At 36.9% G+C, this 13,885-nt stretch overlaps 1 protein-coding gene and 1 pseudogene across 1 annotated transcript in view; one reads left to right on the top strand and one right to left on the bottom strand.

Moving 5' to 3' along the window:
• Window positions 1-13,885, bottom strand: part of LOC114084216 (immunoglobulin lambda-1 light chain-like) — an 878,674-nt gene that overhangs the window by 473,044 nt on the left and 391,745 nt on the right. The gene's annotated exons all lie outside the window — the stretch shown is intronic.
• Window positions 7,216-7,732, top strand: LOC114107643 (ADP-ribosylation factor-like protein 5A pseudogene; annotated as a pseudogene).

Raw genomic sequence — 13,885 nt, 5'->3', positions numbered from 1 at the left:
CTTAGTATTGTATAATTGAGGACTTTTGTGGCCTTTGTAAGCTGGCAGTTCAAGTAAATAAAAATGAACTACTTAGGTTCCAATGAAATTAGCTGAGCCTGGAGAGGTCCAGGGATCTGCCCCCATGTTTTAGAAATATGAGGGCAGGGGCAGGACTAGAAGCTTAAACTCCATGTGTCAGGCAATCACCTGTCAGTGTGACCAGGGCAGGAAGGAGCAGTGGGGGAGGCAAACTGGCAGATTTCTCTCAATTTCTATGTCACTCTGTGAGCAATGATGCTAATTCCACACATGACATTAATAGATAGTATCCTAATAACATAGGTCCAGTGGATGGCCGGAGTTGCTGTGTACCCTGAGATGGAGCAAAGAATTGATCAGGGAATGTGAGGAACTGGTGTCGTCATTGCAGATGACTATTACAGGGCCTCATCTTGCTTCTGCTAGCAATAGTGCATGCTTTTACTTTCAATAATGCTGCCTGCTTATGTGATCCTAGCCGTTTGTCTTTGGTTCACTGAAAATGACAGTGACAGAATCAACATGTGAGAAGATACAGAGCCTTAAAGAAGAGAGAAGGAGAGGAGGTGGGACTAAAGATGAAGGACACATCCCAAATGACACCAATATTTCACCATGTCTGAAAGAGCTCAGAAATTTTGAAGGCCCTCAGGGCAGCCAATGGCATCAGCATCAGCCCCTGTGGCCCCTGAGCTGCTGGAAGATGGAGTTTCTGAACACTTTAGCAAACCACGCAAAGTAGTGAGCATAGTATGTATTTCATCCTCACAATCAACCATCCTGCAGCAGGTTCTGAGCATCTTTCCAACCACAGGCATAGTCCTGCTAAGTAGAGTCAGGGCCAGGTTTGTCCCACTTTCTTGGGCCTGATGGGTAGGCTGAAACCCTAGGGCATCATCTGTGCAGAACAGGTTGGGGAGGGGGTGACCAAGCCATTGTGGAAGTAACCTTAAGCTACTTCCTTAGGCCCAGGCTGGGCTGACTTCTACCCAAGCCTCTCTTATCCCCTTGCTGGGAGAGCTACCCACTATAGTAAATTAGATCAAGCTCAGGATTGCTTCTGGAGGAGGTTGTGTTGTCTAGAGCAGGGCTCAGCCTCAGGTATACACAAAGGGGAAGGTTAAGCTTACAGACCTACCCTCTGCCCACAGAAGTCTGTTTTCCTTGTTGGTCCTATAGTCTGGGAAGACACATCTACATTAATCTGTGTCTTCACCTTGCTTCAGGGATGGCCTGGCCATTCTGAGCTCAAAAGTAAGTCTATCTGTGTAATTCAACCCAGTCTCCTGATGACAGTGAGAGGCTTAGTTAGCTGTGTGTCCTGCCCAGCTCTTAGCTCTTGGGCTGAATAGTGGGAATAAAATAAAATGTCCATGAAACTTTAAAAGTTCACTACAATGCTATAACTCTGTCCTTGTTGTGAGCTCCTCATGAAGATCTTAGGTGCTATGCTTCCCATCTCCAGCATGCTCTAGGGAGGGTCCACACTCCATGCTTCAATACTGCCCAACAGTTCAGAGAGATTCAGAATGAATGTTGGTCTTGGGTGAGATGAGGAGCCAATTTCATTGTCCATTTCTGCACCAGCTGTGAAATGTGCCAGAGCAGTATACTTCTGCAGGTACTTGGTATAAACCATTGATAGGAAAGCCGCATTCTGCATTCCTCTCAGAGAGCAGGATATGAAACAGTGTGCATTCTTGTGGAGTGGACAAGAGCATACATGGACATTTTATTCCCTCAGATATGTTGGTTCTCCTTTTCATGTCATACACAGTGCCTGGGGGCTTGGACCATCTGGAAAACCAGGGTAAACTTCTTAGGTCTCTATGTTGTCATGGCAATTGTTCATGAAGTGAAAAGAATATTGAGAAATTTGGGGAGACACATACATTCCAGAGATTATGAAGGAAACCCTAATTTTTACCCTATAATCTGAAACATTCTATGCTTAGCTGTTCAGATCATTTTGAGCCATCTCCCACAATAATGAACAAGTTATTTCTTGTTTCTACCCAGAAGAAAGAAGCAAAAAGCTTCTAACATGACTATGATATCAGGAAATATCATATTTTAATATTGGGGCTGTTGCTCCTATTCACATATTATAAGCAGTGAAATTGCCAAATGAATGGAGTTTCCAGAGTAAGGAGGCTCTGTGGCATATCCCATAATGGTTGCAGTTGTCCAACTATATAATCAATCATATCCAATATACAGAGAAACAGAGGAGTTGCTGATGAGAACAGAAACATTGTTTTTAAGTCCAGGCCCCTAGGAAAATTCCACTGTAGATTATGAGATTTTGGACTTGAGGTGGACTGAAAGTAGGAAGTATACACCTTTTGAAAAATAAGTCTTGATACTTTCCCATGTTCTTACAAATACAGGATAATGCAATATCATGTGGCCATGCATCCAGAACTGGGAAGATGCACCAATCATAAGGGCAGGCAGTAATGATTATCATAAGGTGGATGGTGTGTGTGCACAGTGTGTCAGGAGCAGAGCTGAGGCTCAGTAAGCTACTGGGCAAGTGGTCCTCAGCTCACATCTCTATTGGGTACTCGTGCTTCTCTCTGAGTTCCCACTGTGTCCTATAGATGGTGGCATATCTCCCTGTACCAGATTACTCTGAAGGGACTGTTACTTGAGGGGTCCTGTCCAGTACTGTCCAAAACAATATAATGAGAGCCTCTTATGCATCCTACAGTCTGGTAGCCACATCAATCACTACTAGATAAAAATAATTTTTAAAAATAATACATATATGTTACCAAACACATGAAAAACAGAATCTTTCCACAAGGAATTGGTGAAAACTTATTTATGATATGTATGAAAGTCTATAATTGAAGAAAAATAGTGTTATAATTTCTAAATCTAACAATTTCTATGTTTTTCAGTGTAAGAATAAAATCCAACTTTTAGTTATTCAAAGATACAAGCTGACAATATAAAAATATCATTAACATATAAGGTCATTGAACTATAAATTAATTTTAGGTGTCTGCTTTATTTATTTATTTTTTAAAATACAGAAAAATGCTTGTCAAATTTCCTTTGTATTTGCACAGGTTGTGAAGATGCCTGTGTCTTGTATAATGTTAAACAAAGGTAAAAAAAAAGGATCTAAATGATCAGGCATCTGATGGCTCATTTTGTCAGTAAGCCTCCTCTCTAAAGCACACATCATTGTTCAGGAACAATGTGTCCTTGATGGCAGGGATGGATATTTTTCATGGAGTTATCAATGGAGATTTTCATTCACAACAGTAACCCTGACTGTAGCCACTGCTCTATGTGCCAATGGGAGATTTTTTAAAAAATCCCAAAGTATAATTTTTCATCATGGCAGGGCAATAGAATTTATTCTGGACAGGGATATTTTCTTTGCCTGCAATGCTTACTGTAAAATTGCTATCTGTGGACTTAGAGAACCCCTCCCACACAGTCACAATATTCCACATGAGACTTTTCAGCACATAACTGAGTTCACAGCCAATAAAGGGCATCAATGACAGAGTTAGTCTAGACAACAACCTCTGAGCCTTCCACAGCCCAGAAAGAAAGCAATGACAGACACTTGAATAGAACCCCATATTGGACAATTTGATACATAGAAGGACCTGAAATTTGGGTAGCAGAGCAGAAAATAAGGACACAACTCTTTGACAGCAAACTCTAATGAGGATGGTGCTAAGGGGGAAGGGTAACAAAGAAAGAGGGAAAGGAAAGGTACATTTACCTATTTCTATAGCAACAGCTGGAAAGAATAGCAGATCAAGTTAAAACACAACAGAACAGCAAGGACAGTGAAGGAGATGAGGCAGTTTAGCCAAAATGTGGACTGAAAGCCATGTGGGCATCACATTCATTTTGTAGAGTCCACAGCTAGCCAGACTCCCTAGAAGAAATCAGTTCAGCACAGCTTCTGCTCACCTCCAGATAGCAACAAATAAAACGAGAATAGCTCTGAAAAGGTCTCAATAATCTGTCCAGAAGGAACTTGCAGAAGGATCTCTACTAGCCAAAAGTGACTGAAACTCCCTTCCCCTCACTGTGGACAAGGAGCATTAGGCAAAGAAGAACCAAGAGCTAATCAGTCCTGGGGAGAGCTCACCCTGACCCAGAGTACAACACAGCCTTTGAGGAGTCCAGGAAAATATGGGCCAGCTGTCATCCTACCCTCATCATGGTGACAGGTAAAACCCCTGTGAGCTATGCCAGCCATGATGGAGATCTTTGTGCCAGAGATAGCCCACAGAGACCCTACTCCCAAAGACACCACAGTTCTACAGATGTTTAGTTAGAACTGCCCTGAAGATATTACAGCATCAGAATAAAGCAGATGCCTGCAATTTGTGGCCACAGTAGTTAAGAACTCAGACTTAGGTGGGCTAACAGATTCTTTATCCCAGTCACAGAGATCTATATCAGCCTGATAGGGAGCTTCTGTGCCATACACAGCACATGGAGAGCTTGTATCCACAGGCCCTGTGCTTGTGGGCAGCCACCAGTGGCTTAGATAGCACCACTCCAGGGGACACCAATCAGAGTGGAGGGAGCACAGAGCTTCACAACCTGACGCAGTAGGAGTTCAGACACAGGTGGGCCAACTCTCCCTATATCCAATCATATGGATGGTATCCTGGCAATCTATATCAGCCATGGGGGAGGCTTCTGCACCTCAGATGACCCACAGAGAACCTGCAATCACATGTCTTGTGCTTGCCCATAGTCACCAGGCTCTATGCCACTTTAAGGAAGACTAAGTTAAGGAAAGGGAATGCACAACACCCCACAGCCATCAGCACAACAGCCGTCATCCCTGCATCCTGTGCCCCTGCATTGAAAAGAAACAGCCAGCAGACACAACACAGCATCCACCCAGCACACAGGTTCAGATATCTGGACTGATGAACAGAAACCAGCTGGTGAGAAATCTATTACAACCAGGGAAATAGCTCCTGTTCCCAAGTAATCTAGGAGGATCCAAGCTGAAGAGTGATGGGCATCTTCTAAAGGTGCCAAATCTTTTTTCTTAATAGTTTTTAGTTGTACTTGGACACAATACCCTTAATTTTTTTATTTATTTTTATGTGGTGCTGAGGATCTAACCCAGCACCCCACACCTGCTAGGTGAGCACTCTTCTGATGAGCCACAATCCCAGCCTAAGTTGCCAAAACTTGATGAAATCCAATCCAACAAGACTGAATAAGAATTCACTACCCTGGCATGGATTGCTATCAATTTGGATTTTATATATATTATCCTTCATTTTTATTTGATAGTTGCTTTCCTAGTATTTTATATTTTATTCTCAATCAATTTGATTGTATTTCTTCTAATGCTTTAAAGCATTAACTGAAACCATTCTCTGTTTTCTTTAGCTCATGCATACACTTGCTTCTCTAACACTGTAGCCACATTTCCCTCTTATGTTAACAGTGATTGCCTCCAATTCCACCCATCCATAATTTTTCTTTCTTTCTTTTTTTAAACCTTGGTTGTCAGGGTTTTTAGCCCTGTCTCCTCCTGACCAGAGGGAGAAATGGGAAAAGCACGCCATGACCAAGACGAGCCAAGAAAGGTAAAGGCCAACTGGCCGCCCACACCCAGCCCTCCCTCCCTGGAGGACAATCAGATGTGCCAGGGAGAACAGTCAAAGCAGGATCTTGTTTAATAAGGAAGTACACACAGCTTATATACTGCACAGGAGCCAATCAGAATAAAGGTCAGAAGGGTGGAGCAAGTTCACGTGTACACCCATCCCACAGTCTGTAAGGGAAGACACTAGCTGTCCACAAGGGCAGAAGAGTCCTGGACCTATCCTGGCGGTGGTCTGCCTGCTCTGTCACTGCCCACAGCACCGCCTCCTGGCTGATTGCCAGAAGCCATCCCAGCCACATGTGCAGCCTCAAGACCAGGAAGCGGGCAGCCATGCCCTACACTTGGTTGGTATTTTTTCTATCTTTTCTTTTTTCTCCTAATTTAATTTTCCTGTCCTCTTCTTCACTATGTAATGTAATAGCAAATTTTCCATCTTTAATAATTAATTTTTCAAAAAATTCCAGATCATTACTACAATTTTATGCCTGGGGTTAGAGGAATTGTGAAGAACATTTTCAACTAGTTTTTGTTTCTCCTAAGGTTGATTAGCTTATGATTTGTTCTGGAGTGATTGTATTAACAGGGTTTAATGTCCTCTCTCAAAGTAGTGCCAATGATGAGAATAGCAGAGGACACACTTTGAGTGTAGTGAGTATGAATACCTGGGTATTTCCTCAACCTAGTTCTCTTAAGAGAAAGCAGCTCACAAAATAGTACCTGGTATAAAAGTAGAAAGAAGTATCATCCTAGCAGATGGATAGATACATAGGTTAAAAAAGCACAGGAACAAACCATCTCCAAATAGCCCACAACACTGATCAATAACTGATCCCATTGATATTACAGTAGAGGAAATTATGGAAAGTTCTTAGTTAAAATGTTAGCTAATAAAAGATGTAAGGAATAAACTAGAGAGAAAATAGAGGAAGTAAAAGACCATTTAAATACAAAGATTCTTAAAAAGAACCAAATGGAAATCCTGGAAATGAAAGACTCAATAAATCAATTTAAAAATCCTATGGAAATCATTAATAATAGATCAAGCCACTTTGAAGGCAGAATGTCAGGCTTTGAAGACAAAGTATATATCTTGAACATAGAGTCAACAATAAAGAAAAGATGTTATGTAATTGTGACCAGAATATTTAAGAAATCTGGGATAACATTAAGAGATCAAATCTAAGAATCATTGGTGTTTCCAAAATACAAACTAAAGGAATGCACAATCTTTCCAATGAAATAATCAGAAACATTTCCAAAGCTTCGGAACAAGAAGAAAAACCAGACTGTAGCCACCTGAGAGGAGCTGGGGGAGGACCAAGGGTCCACAAGGCTTACGGCAGAAAAAGTGGCTGCAATATGCAGGAGCAGGTGGCAGCCAAAGTTGCAAGGCCTTGCTCAGAGCAGAGTGGCCTGGGTTTTAGTCTGTCTCTGGTTCCCTGGAAGCAGACCAGTGGCCAGTGTGGGAATGGCAACAGCAGCAGAGGCTGATGCTCCAATGTATATCTCCACCCTTTAGCCTGAGCCAAAGAGTCCAGGCCAGGTGGCCCAGGTAGCTGGAGGGGATCCATTGTACAAGAATGGGAATTCTCTTCACCAGGATATGGAGGCTATTCAATCACCAGGGTCACAAAATTATCATTATTGGACTGGACAATGCAGGGAAAATTACCATCCTTTAATAATTTTCTTTGAAGGAAATTGTACTTACATCCCCTACAATAGGGAATAAGGTAGAAGAGATAGTGATTAATGATGTATATTTTCTAATGTGGGATATGGTGGCCAAGAATCTCTTTGTTCTTCCTGGAATACTTATTCTAACATGGAGTTCGTAATAGTAGTTGTGGACAGTACAGAGAGAGGATTTCTGTAACTAAAGAAGAACTCTACAAACTATTAGTGCATGAGGACCTAAGAAAAACTGGATTACTGATTTTTGCTAATACACAACATGTTAAAGAATACATGACTGTAGTAGAAGTCTCCCAGGTTTTGAAGCTAACTTTTATTAAATATCATCAGAGGCCTATGCAGGCTTGCTGTGCTCTTACTGGTGAGGGATTATGCCAAGGACTTGAATGGAATATGTCATAATTTAGGATTAGATGACCTCTACTGACCTCATAGACTTTGTATAAACAAAGTGCTGGACTTCATCTGAAAGCTGCAAAAAATAATGGTTTAGATATCTTTATAATAGATTTATTTATTTTTTTTTTGTATAAGAAGAAAAATTAAGACCTCTTATTTGAAAACAAGATAAAGTCTCACCCTCCAATTTGCTTTCTCATTAGTTCCTTCCAAAGTATAAAGTTGTGATTAATATTTTTCTCAATGAATCCTCTTAAGACAATGTTATAGCCAGTGGTAAGTACAAAGGAACAGGTAGACATTTTGAACATTAAGAACTTTAAAAATGGAATACCCCTCCCTAATGATGAATGTTGTTTTCTTCTTGTTCCATTAAGTCAAAATACAGATCATTACAGATACTGTTTCCAATATTCTAAAATATCATGTTACTTATGAAAAAAATGTATTTTTCTTAAGGTTTTATATGTATTATGTATATGCCTCAAGTTCAAGTTAATGGCTTTGATTTACGTTCTAAAGAAAAGCAAATAACACAAAAATAGTGGTAACCTTAATTATTGCCCCAATGAGATAAGTACTGGCATTTGTGTTAAATGCCACTTTATATTTTTCCTGTATGTTCTCTGTATTATTCTAACCATCCCACCCCAAACACATACCAAATTATTGAGCTGCTCTCAACAACAACAACAAAAAATAGATCCAGAAAAAACATGACAGTGATCAATAACACACATCATGGAAACATGTAATCTGAGTAAAATAACTGTCAAACTCTTGACTTTACCAGTGGACAGAATTGCACAATGAGCCATTATAAAATTATTCCTTGTATTGGTTTAAATTACTGAATATGTTGTTAATCCATTTATCAATCAATCATAAATTTTGAGTAAAATTATCAAGTGATTTCTTAATTGTGATTTCTTTTTTTACTAGTTGTTCAAAACATTACAAAGCTCTTGACATATCATATTTCATACATTTTATTCAAACGGATTATGAACTCCCATTTTTATCCCATATACAGATTGGGGATAGTAGAGGATAGGAAGGGCAGCAGAATACAACATACACTAGTATGGCAGTATGTAAAAAATTGGATGTGTAACCGATGTGATTAATTGTGATTTCTTAATTGTGATAAACATCTACCCAAAGAGGTAGCATTCTAAAAATATTATTAAATAATTTAGCTACCATCTTTTCAAGCAGTTAAAATGAATTTGAGAGTACAAATAAGGCATAAAAATTTTCCAAGCAACATTTAAAAATGTTAACTTGCAGATTTAATATTTCTCATTTTAGAAGGTGAACTACTTTTGAGCTTTTTGTGTTTCTGTAGATTTTTTAATCTTATTTTATCATGTAAATATATTAATAATTAATAATGCAATTTTTAATGCTGCTGTTTGAAAAATTGATTGAAAGTCATATATTATTTGTACTAAGATAAGACTTGATCCAAAGTTACTTTGTTTGCTTAGTTTTTTTTTTTCCCAATGTCTGAGAATTGAAGGTATTTTTGTGTTAATTGTAAACAGAATTACCTTGTGTTAAAACACATTCTTAAATACTGTGTTTATATATATTTTTACACAAAAAATCTGAAGGTTTATCTAAACTGGTATGTTTTATAATATTTAAGAAAAAATAACTACTTTTAATACCAACCTTTTAAATTTCATGAAGGTTTTGTTAGAAATTATATACTATAAGCATTGTCAAAATTTCAACAACTTTTTCTATAAAATATAAAATTCTCAGTGTCTAAATCAAAGTCAGGTGTGATATATCAGTGTTAACTTTAGATGTTTTGTGTTTTATATTTATGTTATGATATTTAAAATGCAAATACACTTAATATTATTTGTGCTTTTACAAAAGCAAATCCAAAATTACTAAGCACTGAGTACTACATACTCAGACTTTTGAAACTTTTGTCATATATTAAAAATTTCCTTCAACCCCCATAAAAAAGATGGAAATCCAAATAGTGGAACCAGAGGTATATCACCCCCAAATAGACAAAATTCAAAAAAAAATCCTACCCAAGACATATTAAAAAAAAAAAAAAAAAAAAAAAACAGGGATTGAACCCAGACAGGCTTTACCATTGAGTCATATCACCAGGCTTTTTAATTGATTAACCATTTTTTTTCTTTTTAGACAGGGTTTTACCAATTTGTTACTATCCTCATTAAGTTGCTGAGGCTGACTTTGAACTTGCAATCCTCCTGTCCCTGCCTCCTGAGCCACTGAGGCATGCATCAGCATCAATGTGTTGGCTCCAAGACAGATCTTAATTAAAGTGTCTAATGTGCAGAATAACAATAGAATTCTAAAAATGAGAACAGAAAAATGAAGGTTACATTTAGAAGTAAGTTAATTTGGATTTCAATTGATTTATTTAAAAGCTAACAGGACTTAGAATTATAGATACCAAACCCAGCAGGAAAATAGGTGCTAAGCAAGATTACAACATCCAGCAAAACTATCCTTCATAATTGAAGTTGAAACAGAACAGTCCATGATAAGCAGAAACTAAAAGAATTCAAACCACTAAGCCTCTGCTAAAGTGAAATACAGAAATCCAGAAGAAATAAAGTATAATAGAGATGAATCTCAATGTAAGAATAGTAAATTAAAGGAGAATCAATTCAGAATTAACCATTAGAAATAAATCAAATTATCAGAAAATAAAATTTTCTCTCTCTAGTAACACTGAATATAAATAGTCTAAACTCTCCAAACAAAAGTTATAGATTCACAGGTTAGATTAAAAAATGAGGCCCAATAAAATGTTGTCCACAAGAGACTCACCTTATAGGCAAAGACATCCATATATTGAAAGGTAAAGGGTAGGAAAAGATATATAATGGAAATGAAAACTGAAAGCAAGCAAGTGTAAATACTCTAATACCACAGAAGGTAGACCACAAGTAAAAATTCATTAGAAAAGATAAAGGTCACTTCATACTTGTTAAGGGAATCATCCAACAAGCAATTATGCTAATAAATATTCATTCTCTTTAAAATGATGCACCTATAAACATAAAAAATCCTTCTCAATAGAAAGAATCAAGTAGACCATAATAAAGCAATATTGGGCAATTTCAAAATGCTTCTCTCTTCATTAGGTAGGTCATCCAGTCATAAACTAAAAAAAGACTCTTCAGAAAAAATATTATTCATCAAATGGATCTTACTGACATGTATAGAACATTTTATTCATCAACAACTGAATTCACTTTCTTCTTAGTGCCACAGGGAAGTTTCCTAAAATGGATCATATTTTAGCGTGCAAAGCATATATTAGCAAAAACAAAAATATTGACCTATTTTCTTGAATTCTATAAGAAATTAATGGATTAAAATTATAAATCATCAAAAAGATTTAAAAAAAAACAGGAAACATTTTTACATTAGGAGATTAAATAATTCACTTTTTTTTTTGTTTTTGGATACCAGGGATTGAACAAGGGCACTCAACCACTGAGCCACATCCCCAGCCCTATTTTGTGTGTTATTTAAAGCAGGGTTTCACTGAGTTGCTTAGCACCTCACTTTTTCTAAGTCTGGCTTTGAATTCTAGGACCTCCTGACTCAGGCTTTTCATCTGCTGTAATTATACGCCACTGAGCCCAGCAAGATAATTCAATTTTGAATGAGAAATTAACCATAGAATAAATCAGGGGAGAAATTATTGGAAACAAATAAGAATAGAGGTACAATAAATCAAAATCTCAGGGACAGTATGAAGGTGCTCTAAAAGGAGAGTTTATAACATTGAGTTCTTACATTAAAAAATTGGATGATTCCAGATAAATAAGGTGGTGCTACACCTCAAGGGCCTAGAGGAAAAACTCAAACAAACAAAATTCAAACTCTGGAGAGGACAGGAAATAATTAAGATCAGAGCCAGAATTAATGAAATTGTAAAAATACAAAAGATCAATTAATTTTTAGTCTTTTGAAAAGATAAACAAGATTGATAAACTCTTAGTCAAACTATCCAAAAGAAAGGGAAAGAAGAGCCAAATCAACAAAATTATAGATGAAAAAGGAGATATCACCACAGACAATTGTGAGATTCAGAGGATCATTAGAAACTGTTTTGAAAACTTATACTTCAATAAACTAGAAAATCTAGAATATATTGACAAATATTGAGACACATATGATTGACTCAAATTGAATCACGAGTATATAGTAAACTTAAACAGACTATGATCAAGCAATGTAATTGAAACAGCAATTAAATCCTTCTAACAAAGAAAACATAGAACCAGGTGGATTCTCAGCTGAGTTTTATCTATGAGATTTTTAAAAAATAACTAATGCATCTTTCCTCAAATTATTCCATGAAATAGAAAAGGATGGAATACTGTTAAATTAACTCTATAAAACCAGTGTAACCCTGATACTAAAACCAGATCAAGACCTATCAGACCAATACCCCTGATGAACATAGATGTGGGAACTCAAGACAAAATATAGAAAAACAACATTCAAAATTGCAGTAAGAAGACAGTACAACATGTTTTATCTGTTTCATCCCTGGAATGCAAGGGTAGTTCAACCTATGCAAATCCATAAATGCCACTCAACACGTGAATAGAGTTAAGTAGGAGAATCATATGATTTTCTCAAGAAATACAAGGAAACTACCCAAAAAGGTCCAGCACCCATTCATGTTGAAAACACTAGAAAAACACTGGTGTTTAAAACACCAGGGATAAAAGAAACTTATTTCAATATTGTAAAGGCTATGTAAGACAAAACCAAGGCCTACATCATACTTAGAGAGGAAAACTGAAAACATTTCTCTAAAATCAATAATAAGACATGGGGTATCCACTTTCAATCACTTAGTCTTGGAACTCTAACCAGAACAATCAGGCAAAAGAAGAAAATTAAAATGATACAAATAGGAAAAGAAGAAGTCAAATTATCTGTTTGCTGGTGACATGATCTTATATTTAGAAAACCCAAGACACTCTAGGAGAAGACTTCTAGAGTTGATAAACAAATTGAACAGAGTAACAGGATAAAAGATCAACATATATAAGTTAATTGCTTTTCTCTTCTCCAATAATACATTTGCTAAGAAAGAAATCAGGAAAACTATCTCATTCACAAAAAATACTTGGGAATAAATCTTATCCCATCTAGCCAACCAACTTATACCACAGACCTGCCCATTTCCATCTATCTCTGATGCTCATTTATACACTTCAGTCTCAGAGAATAGACAATTTGGTAAGACATTGACATGTTTCAAATGTATTCCTGCTCCCCACATTTCATGCATTGGAAACTTAATCCCCTAAACTCATGTTTATAATATATAGGAAGTAGGACTTTTGGGATATCATAAGGATTAGATAAAACTATGAGGAAGTGGCCCCCAAGATGGCATTGGTGACACATCACATGTGTCTTATCATGTGATGATGAATTTACCCTGTTGTGATGCAGCAAGAAGAAACTCACCAGGTGCCAGGGCCCTGCTCTTGGATATCCCAGCTTCCAGAACCAGGAGTCAAATAAATTTCTTTCTTGCTTTTTTTAATTACCTGGTCTCAGTCATTTTGTTATAGAAACAGAAAATAAAATGAGACAAGTATGGCTGATGTGTGCACGTGGATCAGAAGTTTACCACCAGATGTACGATACGAATAACCATGCCTTGGTATAACTTGTTACGTATCTTGCCATAGGCAGCTATGGTTTGAATTGCTCCTGGTGTTCATACAGTCTGTAGTATTCTGTTATGCTAGCAAAAAACAGACTAAAACAGAAACCCTAGGCAAAGAGAAAATATAGAAATTCTTACACAAAATTCAGGAGGAAAATATAATTATGGATACTGAATTATGAATATTTTCCCTTAAAATGTTTTATTATTTATACAACCTCATACAAGTAATGAAGATGCATTAGAAGAAACATAAATTTATAAATTATGAATAATATTTTTACATCAATTTTATATACTACAAAAATAACTCTTCCTCAATATTAGCTTGATAAATCATTAAAAATTTTAGCATACATTTATGTAAATTTGTTCATTATTTCATGAAAATGTATAGTATACATTTAGCCACTTTATTGTCAATTGATATACTTGAAAGCAACATCAATCAC

Source organism: Marmota flaviventris, chromosome 1 (assembly GCF_047511675.1).
Source record: "Marmota flaviventris isolate mMarFla1 chromosome 1, mMarFla1.hap1, whole genome shotgun sequence".
In the NCBI taxonomy this organism is placed as follows: Eukaryota; Metazoa; Chordata; class Mammalia; order Rodentia; family Sciuridae; genus Marmota; species Marmota flaviventris.
This window is presented reverse-complemented; position numbering and strand designations above follow the sequence as displayed.